Source organism: Osmia bicornis, chromosome 5 (genome assembly GCF_907164935.1).
Source record: "Osmia bicornis bicornis chromosome 5, iOsmBic2.1, whole genome shotgun sequence".
Taxonomy (NCBI): domain Eukaryota; kingdom Metazoa; phylum Arthropoda; class Insecta; order Hymenoptera; family Megachilidae; genus Osmia; species Osmia bicornis.
This window is the reverse complement of record NC_060220.1, coordinates 11,825,613-11,838,013: the sequence shown is the minus strand read 5'-3', so window position 1 is coordinate 11,838,013 and position 12,401 is coordinate 11,825,613. Positions and strand designations below refer to the sequence as shown.

Here is a 12,401-nt window from a genome sequence, read left to right as displayed (position 1 = left end):
TAGGATTATAGCAGCGTGTAACATGTTCAACAAGTAATTTTAAAATAAAGACTTACCGCTACCAGCTCCTCCGGTAATAAAAAGCAACATTTGTTCCCTATTTTCATCATTTTGTTTAATATCTTTCTCAATTACTGCGGAAACTGATTTCAATAAGTCTTTCTGTTGAATATTCAGACTTCGAATGCTATTAAGGAATACGTCTTCGGGCATTGCACGTGTTTCTTCTTGCTATTGATCTTCATATAAATCACCTTGATCATAAAATACTGTTTCGTCAGCATGAATTCTGACTGGTTCTCCTACATGTTCATTATTAGTTTCTTCTTCGTGTGCAACATTCAAAGCAACAGCCTGGGCGAGCGCCGCTTCGATAATGTGCTCTGCGTGAGTAAATTGTTCGACGGTTGCGTTACCCAACATAGGTTTCAACTCGCGTTGCCGTCGAAGAAAACATTGTTCCGAGGATTCGTTTTCAGACATAAGTGTACTTTCATCACGAAATGGAATGTGACACACTATTAAGTTATAGAAATATCCTTCCCTATCACTGTTTAAGGTATAATATCGGTGGCGAAGTACAGCTGGTTTTTTTCTTATTAGCATTCGGGTATTGTCCTTTAATTTTATAAACCTCGACCTCGATATTTCTTCATCGTCATTTCTAAGTTCTGCGTCTCCATCCTCTTCTGTCCAGAATCCACTTGAAACTGTTTCATATCGGACAGCAAAATCAGCTAAGCTTAAATCCTCTAGATTGTCTGGTCTCTTTACGTAACGATCGAATATGTTATTGAAAAATGATGTTTCATTTTCTTCGAATCGGAGAATTCTATATCTCTGTTCAGGCTGACAGCTGTTTATAAATACAGCTTTTCTCGAGCTCATTTTAAGGGGCAGATGGCATAACCGATGTGCACATTCTATAGCACAAACCACACGTTGAGATAGAATTGCCATAGATACCAAAAATAGTTGATCGCGGACGGTACCGCTCCGGCGTTTCGCTCGTAAAATGGCTTCTTTAATAATATTTTCTGTGTCCTGCGGCTCGCATTTACTTGCGTATTTAGCAATATAATATGCGACAGCTGTAACATTTCCGCATGGTTGAATATCCATGTTTGCTTCCCAAAGCTTTAAAAGAGTTGGGTTGTAATTGTTCACCATGATTTCGTTTCTTGTTCTCTTAAGTACGCAGAAACGTCCATTGTTCGCAAGTGTGTCATCTGGACCTAAGCACATCGTTCTTTCACTTATCGGTCTGGGGAATCCAAAACGACAACAACGATTATTACGATCTTTGTAACATGTAGCAGAATGTTTATGAATTTGGACTTTTTGAACTATGTCCCTCATATCTTGATTTTCTGCTTCCAATGAACAAGATACAACTTTCTCAATAACGTTGCGGCCCTCGTTGGTAAGGAAATCAGGTACATTTGCACACCAAAGAAGCATGTGCAAATGTGGACTTCCCCTGTTTTGAAATTCTAATCTATGCCAAAAATCGATAACAACGCCACCTAGGCAATCTGAGTTTCTCAAATATTGCATTAACGCGTTTACACGTAACGTAAATTGTCTTGCAATAACTACAGGGTATCTCTGAACCAACTTTAGTCGATCTCCAAAAGTTAGGTTTTCGAATTCGGTAATGGGGCGACCATCGGCTAGTAGTAATGCTTTCAACATATCTGGCCAGTTCAGATCATTGCAAGAGAACGTAGCAAACCATGTGGGCGGTCCAAGACTTCGGACCATGGCGATTAATTCCAAACAGCAGCGTTTCCAGTATGATGCTGATCCTCTTATGTTTCTCATCGTGAGGTGTATATATATTATCTACTAATCCCTGTGGACTATGTTCCCCTTGACGCATTTTACATGATACTGAAATGCTAGCTTTTGCTCGGTAGCATTCAACAACAGATAATGCGAAGAATAAGTAATCTGTTCGCTGGAATCGTTTGTCATTGCTCAGAATACGAGCTTGGAAGTAATCCAGTGGTGTTATTGAGATGTCTCTATGCTCTCCAAATCCATTTTTTCCATCCGGAAACATGAAGAACCAACACAGTTCTTCCATCCTTCTCTCCCTCTCTAGGTTCAAAGGAGGCGCTATTTTTCTATGTATATTCGCCAGTTCTATCCGGTCATTGTCTGCGTTATTATTAGTATTACTGACTGAGACGACACTATCGATGTTGGGAACACCTTCGTTAACCGAATGTAACATGCTTGTTTCGAATATAATTCGAAATGTCCCAAGTGACAGATGTTGCATTCTTTCTACCAGTGGAGATCTATTTCTTCCAGATACAATTGTTATAGGTGTTAATGAGTAGATATTTAATACATTGCTGTTGCCATCTTTCGCATACAAATTACGACGCAAGGTGGCCTGTAAAGCATCAATAGTAGTAAATTTCATAAAGCATGAGGCGCCCCGTAATGGTGCTTTATATTCTTTTGGACCTCGTGCATGGGAATCAAACAACCAATAGTAGGTGGTCTCCAACTGGTTGTTGCATGATACGGCTACTGATGTATAATTTGCTGTAAGAATTCCATACATATACTGTTGAAAAAACCTAATCAAACCATTTTTTAAATTTGGAAATCCTTCATCATCAAATCCTTCATTATCAACATCAATATGACCATTTACAGCCATTTCATACCCAATGTTAATATTGACTCTGTTGTTATTAAATGATATGTGTGGCAATAATTCGGTAACGGCTAAATAGTCGACATTGATTTCTCTGGGGTCAGGATTACTTTGCGCTTCAATGCAATCACGGTAATATTTATCTCCTACTAAAAGTACATAATCGACATCACTAGTACACCACGTACTAGGGTCGAGCAAATGAAACGCAACATATGCAACTGCAGCTATGCCAGTACATTGCTTACCGCGAGATTCAATACTGAAGCGATCGCTAGCTTGATGGCACGAGCCTCGTAAAATAGCTCCATTCTGTCCAACATTCACAAATCTACTGTTTGATTCAGTATTTCTTTCTGCAACTTCCATTTCGTTTCTTACAATACAAGGCTGTTCAACGACTTCAGCTATTTCCAAAATGTTATTGGTAATATTAGAAAAACATGGTCGCACATCTTTGTATAAAGCATTATTTTGTAATAGCCATTGTAAAGCTACACGATGTTTGCCAACGTCTATTTGAAATTGTCTTTGCCGCTCCAAATTTTCGAGGCTTTCCACTACAATCATTATACCGGTTTCGTTTAATCTAAGAGGAAGTTGCTCGGCTACTTCGAACACATCGCAGGCAAATAGGACTACCTGACCTTTGCACCAATCCTAACTGAAGCGATTCTGAATTTTCATGATTTTAAGAAACGGTACTATTCTGCACAACATTTGTTTTTCGATTTCCGATAAATCTGTTATCTCCAGAGGTACAGACATGAGTTCCATTTTATTCCAGAATGCCTGTAATGGAACTTTATGTTTTTTAAGATGATTTAGGCAACGAGAACATGTTGTTATCTTGTCTGATTCTAATAGATTTGCAGGAATTAGACTAGACAAAGGCTGCGTGTGTAAAGCGTAACGTTGCTGCGGATATAAAGTCTTGTAACACACTGCACACGGTACATTAGCAAAAATATTAATAGCCGATTTAAAGTAGTCTTCCTGAAGGAGAAGTTCTTTTCTCCGTTTTTTAGCTAGTTCACGCATATTTCTTAAACGAGTATTCCTTGATTCGACACGTTCATTTAGTAGTACTTTCCGCATACGATTTCTCACAACCATTAAACGTTGCGAACGTTCCTCAGTAGATTCGTTCGCTAAACGCCTGCGGATTAATCGGAAACGGGGTGACCTTTCCTCCGCAGATTCGTTCGCTAAACGCCTGCGGATTAATCGGAAACGGCGTAACCTTTCCTCCGCAGTTTCGTTCGCTAAACGCCTGCGGATTAATCGGAAGCGGCGTGATCGTTCCGTGGCAGATTCGTTCGCTAAACGCCTCCGCATTAATGCTAAACGACATGATCGTTCCGCGGCAGATTCGTTCGCTAAACGCCTGCGCATTAACGCCAAACGGCGTGACCTTTCTTCCGCAGATTCGTTCGCTAAACGCTTGCGGATTAATCGGAAACGGCGTGACCTTTCCTCCGCAGATTCATTCGCTAAACGGCTTCGGATTAATTCGATACGACGTGAACGTTTCTCGGTAGATTCGTTCTTTAAACGATTACAAATTCTGCTTAGTCGACGTTTTCTTTCGTCAATCGTTTCGCGGGATTCTTTCGAACTAGCGTATTTTCGCTTTGCAGACAATCTCGAACTGCGATCGTCAATAGTTTCTTCACGCCGTGCCTTTGCGTTCCTTTCACGTTCTTTAGAAACACGTAATTGCTTCACATCGTCCGATTCATTCGCACGATTCTTTCTCATACAGGATGCACCTTTTGTAGGTCTACCCATAGTTATATATATCGCAACTTTTTTATTTTATTTTATTAATTAGCCGCTTAATGTAGAATTGAACCCTCTTTATCCTTGTTTATATTTTCAGAAACAATGATTCGCTTGCAGTAGAAATTGTCCGTTTCTTTATATTTACTCAAAGCAGAAATGTTCTGTTTGTTTTCACAAACAATGATTCGCTCAAAGCAGAAATTGTCCGTTTCTTTAGATTTGTTCAAAGGAGAATTGTTCTGTTTGTTTTCGCAAACAATGATTCGCTTAAAGCAGAATTGAACCCTTTTCCTTATTTATATTAAATTAAATTTAAAAAAAAAGTAGTTAGAATTATGATAATATATTTGAATATATACCTATCGCTATCTTCAACGGAATGTATCATGAATTCAATTAATGACAGCGTCGCAATTCTAACTGATTGCTGATCGTCGTTCGTAACTTGTTCGAGGGAAAGAGTGTGCGTCTGATTGGTCGTGCCCCACCTGGGCTCACACGGTTTGTATGTGTCATAATCGGCGGGGTGTGCGAAGGATACCTCGTTTCCCCTGCGCCGGCTAATAACATTGTACGACATTGCCCTACTACATACTAATTTTCTCGAGTTCAGCGGAGCTTCGAATCCGTAAACACGGAAAAAGAATACGTATTACGCGAAAATTCGAGATAGATGTATTACAAAGGGATGCCGCGAGGAAAACAAATCAACATTCAGTAAGGAATATTACATTTGGACCATTTTTCGTTTTACCTTGGAAAAGATAGTACCGTTAGATTGTTGAGGTTCTTCTGATTAAAATGAATCTAAACACAACATAGATCGGTTTAATTACTTTACTTTAATTAGTTATTAATGATGGACTGAATCAATTTAAATTGATTAATAATAACAAAACTTGTCCGATTTACATCGTGTTTGGTCTTGTTTTAATTAGAATAAAATAATTTTTAACAAAAAATACAACCGACTTCGAAATGCACTAAAAAGTATGAAATAATTTCTACTTCATTTATACAAATACCCAACAGCTATTAATAAAACCTATTTACTCGTTAAATAGTATACTAAATACATTTCAACCTTTTCGGAGGCGGCGCAAAATTAAAAACTTTTCTTATACTAGGAAGATTCAGGCGTCGACAACCTATCAAATCATTATTGACAGCATCGTATATTCGGGTATTTTTAACTTTGCGCCGCCTCCGAAAAGGTTGAAATGTATTTAGTATACTATTTAACGAGTAAATAGGTTTTATTAATAGCTGTTGGGTATTTGCATAAATGAAGTAGAAATTATTTCATACTTTTTAGTGCATTTCGAAGTCGGTTGTATTTTTTGTTAAAAATTATTTTATTTCACACTTTTTAGTGGAACGAGCAGTATTTGTAGGATGCCGTAAGGTGGTTTACCGTTCTTATTGGTTAATTGCAACAACGATAGTTTTTAGCAATAACAAGTTCCATACAAGTTATAACAATAGTTATTAACAATAACAAATTGCATAAATTTTTGCAAGTGAGATATCGCGGAAATGTGAAAGGTTTCATCGCAATCGGTTCATGCCTTGGAGAGTATACATGTACACAAGAAACAGTAGAGAATCGGCGACTGCATGCTGACTCATATACCGGTAAAGACACGTAGGCATACGTAGAATTCAATGTAGTAGTAACAATAGGTTTTTACGAATATCTCGGAAACTAAAGCTTTCCGTTAATTATGCATAATGAAAAAGTTGTTCAGAATCATATTCCCGACAACATATTAAAAGGTCATTGAAATCGTCCAATTTTGACATTAAAAACTTCCTGTATTTTGCAATAACAATGAAAAAATGAAAAATTTTTTTTCAATGGGACCAACTGGAAGACATACCCTACAAGATGTAAAAGGTTTCGTTCCGATTGGTACATCCATCTCGAAGTAATCGGTGAACACACACAAAAAAAACAAAAAAAAAACATACATACTGATCAAATTGAGTAACCTCCTTCTTTTCGAAGTCGGTTAAAAATATGACAAATTTGTTCATAAAAGTTTCATAGCAAAAAATTAGAAATAAGCACGTTTCATCGTTGCATTAATACGGTTTTGCAGATATAGACTGGATTGTTTTCGCTTCGTACTCTTTTCACTCGCTGTCCTTATTTATTATTTACTAAACAATGTAAGAACTACACGATATTCGTGAATTCATACGACGCAAATATGTGCGATCCTGGAATGTGCCCCACCAATTCTGTTCCTCTCTTCCTTTAGAAGTCACAGATATTTGTTCAGTTATAATCGAAACGTTGTACAGTGAATATCGGTAAGTACCAAATTACAAGTACAAATTATTTATATTTTATAAAAAATATATTACTTTAGTCCTCATTGGTTGGTGGTTTGGTTGGGTATAATTCTGAAAATCACTTGCCCCGGATTTTCTTTTTTTAAAACAGTATTCTTGCGTGTTTTCTATACGTTGATTAGGAATATCATAGTGAATAAAAATTGCCGACTATTTGGCTATTGTAAGTCGGCCGGCAGCGCTTTGCCAAAATAATAACAAATTCTTTATCAAACAATATTATTATTTGTAAATTCTTGTGAGAGCGACGTGTGATGAAATTAAACGTAGATCCATTTATTCGATTACTTCCGGATATTAGGATTTGCTATTTTGTGGCAGTGCGGCTTCCGTTTGTGAGATGCAGTTGTATTTATTTCGATAAACGTAAAAAATTATAATTTTTATTTTACCATGAAAATCAAGTAGTAGCCAAATTTTAGTATATTTGTTGAATATCGTATATTCAAAGCCTCGATGTAACCGTTATCAGCTCGTCAACACAGTTCGACGTCCTTGTCCTTACGCGATTCGTCTCACGTCCCGCAGGTCTTTTTTTCATAATTCAATCCGAGTCAGGTCGTCATCGAAACATTCATTGTTCAGAAAAATCGTTCATCGAACTATCCCAAGTCCCGCGGGCTAGTTTATCCTTCTGTTTCAATCGGATCGGTTCAACAAAATATTAAATAAATTAGACCAAGACGAAACATAATGATGATATTCATAATCAGCGTATAAACCACGTAAGATTACTGAGTTTCAAAATAATAATAAAATAAAAACAAATAGGCGTGATTGCTTTTCAAATTTTTATCCACAAATGCGGATTGTTTTATTTTAATTTATTAATTAAACTTTTTTTTCACAGAAAAATGGAATCAACCTCTACTGATCGTAAGTATAACTCAAACTTTAATGGAAGATTAGCGAATATGCTGCATGATTTAAAAATATGCATGTAACACATATATTTCTTCTTTTTATTATTCTTTCAGATGAAGCGCAGACAAACGCCTTGTTGCAGCTGCAGCAGCAGTGGTGCTGGAGCAGCAGGCGGCGCTGCACCAACAGTTTATCCTGCACCTGCAGCCGCAGCCGCAGCAGCAGCAGCAACAGCAGCCTCAGCCGCAGCCGCAACAACAGCAGCAACAGCAGACGCAGCCGCATGACCTAGATAAACCTAAGCGCAGTATGTATCACAGATTTTATTATCGAACATATAATTTTCATTTGCGTCGTAAGTAATAAAAGAAATTAATTCTCAAATGGATGATTTATGTTAATATGTCGAATTTTACTTTACAGAAAGAGGAACAGCGGCGGGTACGCGTTGCCGGTACCCTCCCAAATGGCCACGTGGCGGGAGGGGCGGCGGCCCAAATAAATATATCATATGTTTTCAGTAAATAAAAATATTCCTTAAATTCTGAATTTGATTAATATATTTTTTTTTGGTTGACGGTTATTAGGTATCTAATAAAAATACAAAACATCCTTACGGTATCCTTCAAATACTCGTTCAACTGCTCGTTCCACTAAAAATTGTGAAATAAAATAATTTTTAACAAAAAAAAAAAATCCGACTTGGAAATGCACTAAAAAGTATAAAATAATTTCTATTTCATTTATATCTGTATTCCATAGCTATTAATAATATCTACTTAATCGTTAACCAGGATACCAAATACATTTCAAAGTTTTCGGAGGCGGCGCAAAATTAAAAATACCCGAACAAACGATGCTGCCAATAACGATTTGATTGCGGTATGGCAAACTAGGTAATTAATAAGTCGTAAGAGAAAAATTATAGATCCGGCTGAAAACATTTGTAATTGTAACGATTGTATGAGAAATTGGAAGCACTCCTGATGTACATGCACTATACTGCAGTTCACAAGAGACCATACTTAACTCGCGCCACTCACTAGGTCTAGAGAGATTTTTAAAACGTGTGTTATTCCCCTCTACAGCTTGCTTCTTATTATACTTTGCGATCATATAAATGGTGGGCAAAGATATATGACGTACGATAACTGATAACCGGTGATGATATTGTAAAGTTTCACGATACCATGAAATTCCTATTATCTGTCGCAAAAAAAAACGATGTGACCGCAAAGTAAGAAGCAAGCTGAAAAGGGGAATCACACGCACTACTAAAAATCTCCCTAGACCTCAGTAGGTTACTAGCTGCGCAAGTTAAGTGCGGTCACTCGTGAACTGCAGTATAGTTAATTCGCAATGGGTTTGTTGATTCCCGTTGAATATTGTTTACTTGAAACTATCAAATGGGTGATTTGTCATAGGTTGCCGACACCCGAGTTAGGATCTTCTTAGTAGAGGAAAAGTTTTTAATTTTGCGCCGCCTCAGAAAACTTTGAAATGTATTTGGTATTCTATTTAACGATTAAGTAGTGTAACGTGTTGACACCTGTGCCCCCCCCCCCCCCGTTACAATCGCAGCGCTTCCCCCACTCAGACACCCACCTAGCGATAACCTCTAATCCTCCCCTCACCTTACCCCTTTTTCCCTGCCCACCGCTGTCGGACCGATGGAGGCGACGGACTGACACACACCGAGGACCACCCTCACCAGGAGCTTCGAGGCCGGCAACAGACCCACCCCTCCAAAAATCGGAGCAACGTGGGACTCCCAAGGAATCTCCCAGAAGCATGAGATGATGCGGCCCAAATTGACGCAAACGTCCACCCGGAGCCATCTGTCGCCGAGCCCGAAGACCTCAGCCCACCCGTCACCGAAGGAAGTCCGTCAGCCCCATCGATCCCGATCACCGGTGTATCGAAAATCGATAATCGATCCATCCCGGGCCGGAAGAGGCCCCCTTCCAAAACCCCAACCCCTCCCAAAAAGATCCCGCGACGGTCTCGTCGTCGCAGCGGCGACGACGAGCCGTTAGTGAGCCTTTGGCTACGAGTCAGAGTGTTGTGTATTGAGATTTATAGAAGCGAATTTGAGATAGCGATTTTGAGCGAGAGATAGCGAGCCAGCGTGAAAGTTATAGAGTGAGTTTGGTGTGCAGTTTGGTGAGCCCTTTGATTATATTGATCGCATTCGATTACTGTTTGAGTGTTGGCAACGTACCCCTTCTCGTTTTGACCCCGTTCAATTATATAAGCTACGCGTAACGTAGAGACCCCCGCGAGAACCATCCCGACCCTGTACCTTCCCACCCCCAGCTATTTCCTCCTGGCGCATTCCCCCGCGAAAATTGTACGGACGTAAGTGCCCGAATCTCCGCTACTGTGAATTCCCCCAATATCCCTTTCTCTCTCTCTTTTTTGATTTCGATTGCCACATTACGTGGCTGGCGCCCAACCACTTTGTATTTTGCGACGTTCCCCCCTTTTATAGAGTGAACCCCCGAAAGGGTCACAAATTTTGGCGCCCAACGTGGGGCCACGGAAAATAAAAGGTCTAAAACTCTCGCGTAGTCTCCCGTTATATTTGAAAATTTTCAAAATCAGCCGAGAAGGTGCCCGTTGCCGAGCCTCTTGTTGCCAATTTTTTTTTGCTGAGTATCGCCGGTCGAACGCGGCGTGGTGTGCGGAATTTGTTTCTCGAGAGTCCCAGAGGACAAATAAACATAGCCGACCCGACACGTACGCCGTTTTCGACCGAGCCGTTACCGGTATTGATATTTGTGAATTTGAAGTACAATCTGTGCCAAAAATGTTATTTTCTTTTGTGTGTGCCCTCCAAATTCCAAAGTTTGTTCGCGGTTTGCCGATATCGAGGGCCCAGGCCGTGCCGTTTGCCGACCGTGGGCACTCTATCGAGCCTCTTTCGGTTCAAATCTTTTTTCCAGCTCCCCCCTTTCTTTCAGATTGCGATTGCAGGATACAGTATTTTGATTTTTCTATCATTATTGCATTTGATTTTGAAATTGTTGTGCCTGAATTTAAATTGTTTCTTTTTCCCTTGTATCCCCTTTTCCTTTCCAGGACCCTTTAAGCCTCTTTTCCGCCCCCTTTCAAGTTTTGAAATACCGCGAAAATGGAGTCCGCCGAAGCCCGCGAGATGCGAAAGCACATCGGTGATTTAGAGATCGTGGAGCTAATTAGACTAATGGCCCACGCGCAGTTGAATTTGCACGGTACCCCAGACGAGCTACGCGACCGCTATTTAAGGGCGGAAGTACGTCGCGTCCTTGGCCCGGAAGCCGCGCCATGGGACACGGCAAACGATAATACCAGTGACCGAATCCCATTTACCCTTTCCGCGGCGTGGGTAGCACCCTCCGCCGACGATACCCCTCCCGAAGATCCCAGTAATCCTCCCCCGAGTCAAGGCAACGAACCTGCTGACGAAACCGATCCACCCGCTCAGGAAACCACCCCTGAATCTTTCCCCGAACTCCCGCACACGTCCTATGTCCCCAATCCCACCACTATGGTTTCCACCGCGACCATGACAACCACCACCACCACGGTCACTTCCGTCTCCCGTCCGACCCCCGCACAATCTAGGTTAATCAACCCTGACCAGTCACCAAACGACCCACGGCGCGAAAGGGTAACGTTCGCGCCGGATCCGGTCGAGGAAAGATCCAACTTTACCGTAAATTCCCCTCCCAACCTCCCGGAAAATCCTTTCGATAACCTTCCCGTAATACCGACCCCTCCACGTCAACCCCATAACCCCTTTTCCCGCTTTTCCGACTTTTCCCACCTGTATCGCGACGACCAAGAAATCATTCCACCCTCCTTGAGTAGCACGCGTATCCCCGTACGGATCCAGGAGCCCCCAATACCCCTTTCGACCCGATGGTCCAACCCTATCCCAGCCCCACGCGGACAATACCAGAATTTCACGTACTCATTGCCGAATCCACCGGACCACCAGCCCGACCCGGCTCCTCTCCCTTACCCGTCAATTCCGCCCCCATCACGTCCTGAAGTTTCCCTGTCCCGTACCAACCCTTTCCACCCTTCGACCGGCGAACCCCGGGGCCCCACGCGCGGGTCAGGAGGAGACCGCGCTGCCGAACTTTTCCGCAAGTGGCGAATCTCCTTCGCGGGGGCCCCCGGGGAGAACGGAGAAGGGTTCCTAGAAACCCTAGCCGAATACGCGACTGGACACCGACTAACGGAGGGAGAAATGTTGCTGGCGATCCCCTTTGTCCTCACCGGTTCCGCGCGGGCCTGGGCCCGGGGCCAGACGAACAATTGGTCCACCTATGAGGAGTTCCTGGAGGGATTCCGCCTCCAATTCATCCCGACGAACTACCAGGACCGGTTATGGTGGCACGTAATCACGCGAACCCAGGGAGAGCGGGAGACCCTGGCGGAATATTTACGCAAACTGCAGGTGATGTTTGCCCGCGTCGACCCCCCCCGTCCCCAAGCGCGAGCGACTGGCCATCGCGAAAAGAAACCTCCACCCACGATATAAATATGTCGTTGACTTCCATCCTCCCCGTTCGTTTAACGACCTCCTTAAATTAGGAGCATGGGTAGACGAGGCCCAAAGATACACCCGCGATTATCGCGAACCCCCACCAGCGGAAACGACCTTTATTTCCGAATGCGGGTATATACCCCCGCGAAGTTCCCGACCCAGACTGGCGGCGGCGGCCGAAAC

At 41.8% G+C, this 12,401-nt stretch overlaps 1 long non-coding RNA gene across 1 annotated transcript; it reads left to right on the top strand.

Moving 5' to 3' along the window:
- The first annotated feature begins 7,666 nt into the window (after positions 1 to 7,666).
- On the top strand, positions 7,667 to 8,185 carry LOC123987814. The gene is made up of 3 exons (XR_006829430.1): positions 7,667 to 7,693; positions 7,795 to 7,988; positions 8,105 to 8,185. It is a non-coding gene; the product is annotated as an uncharacterized LOC123987814 (long non-coding RNA).
- The last annotated feature ends 4,216 nt before the right edge of the window (positions 8,186 to 12,401 follow it).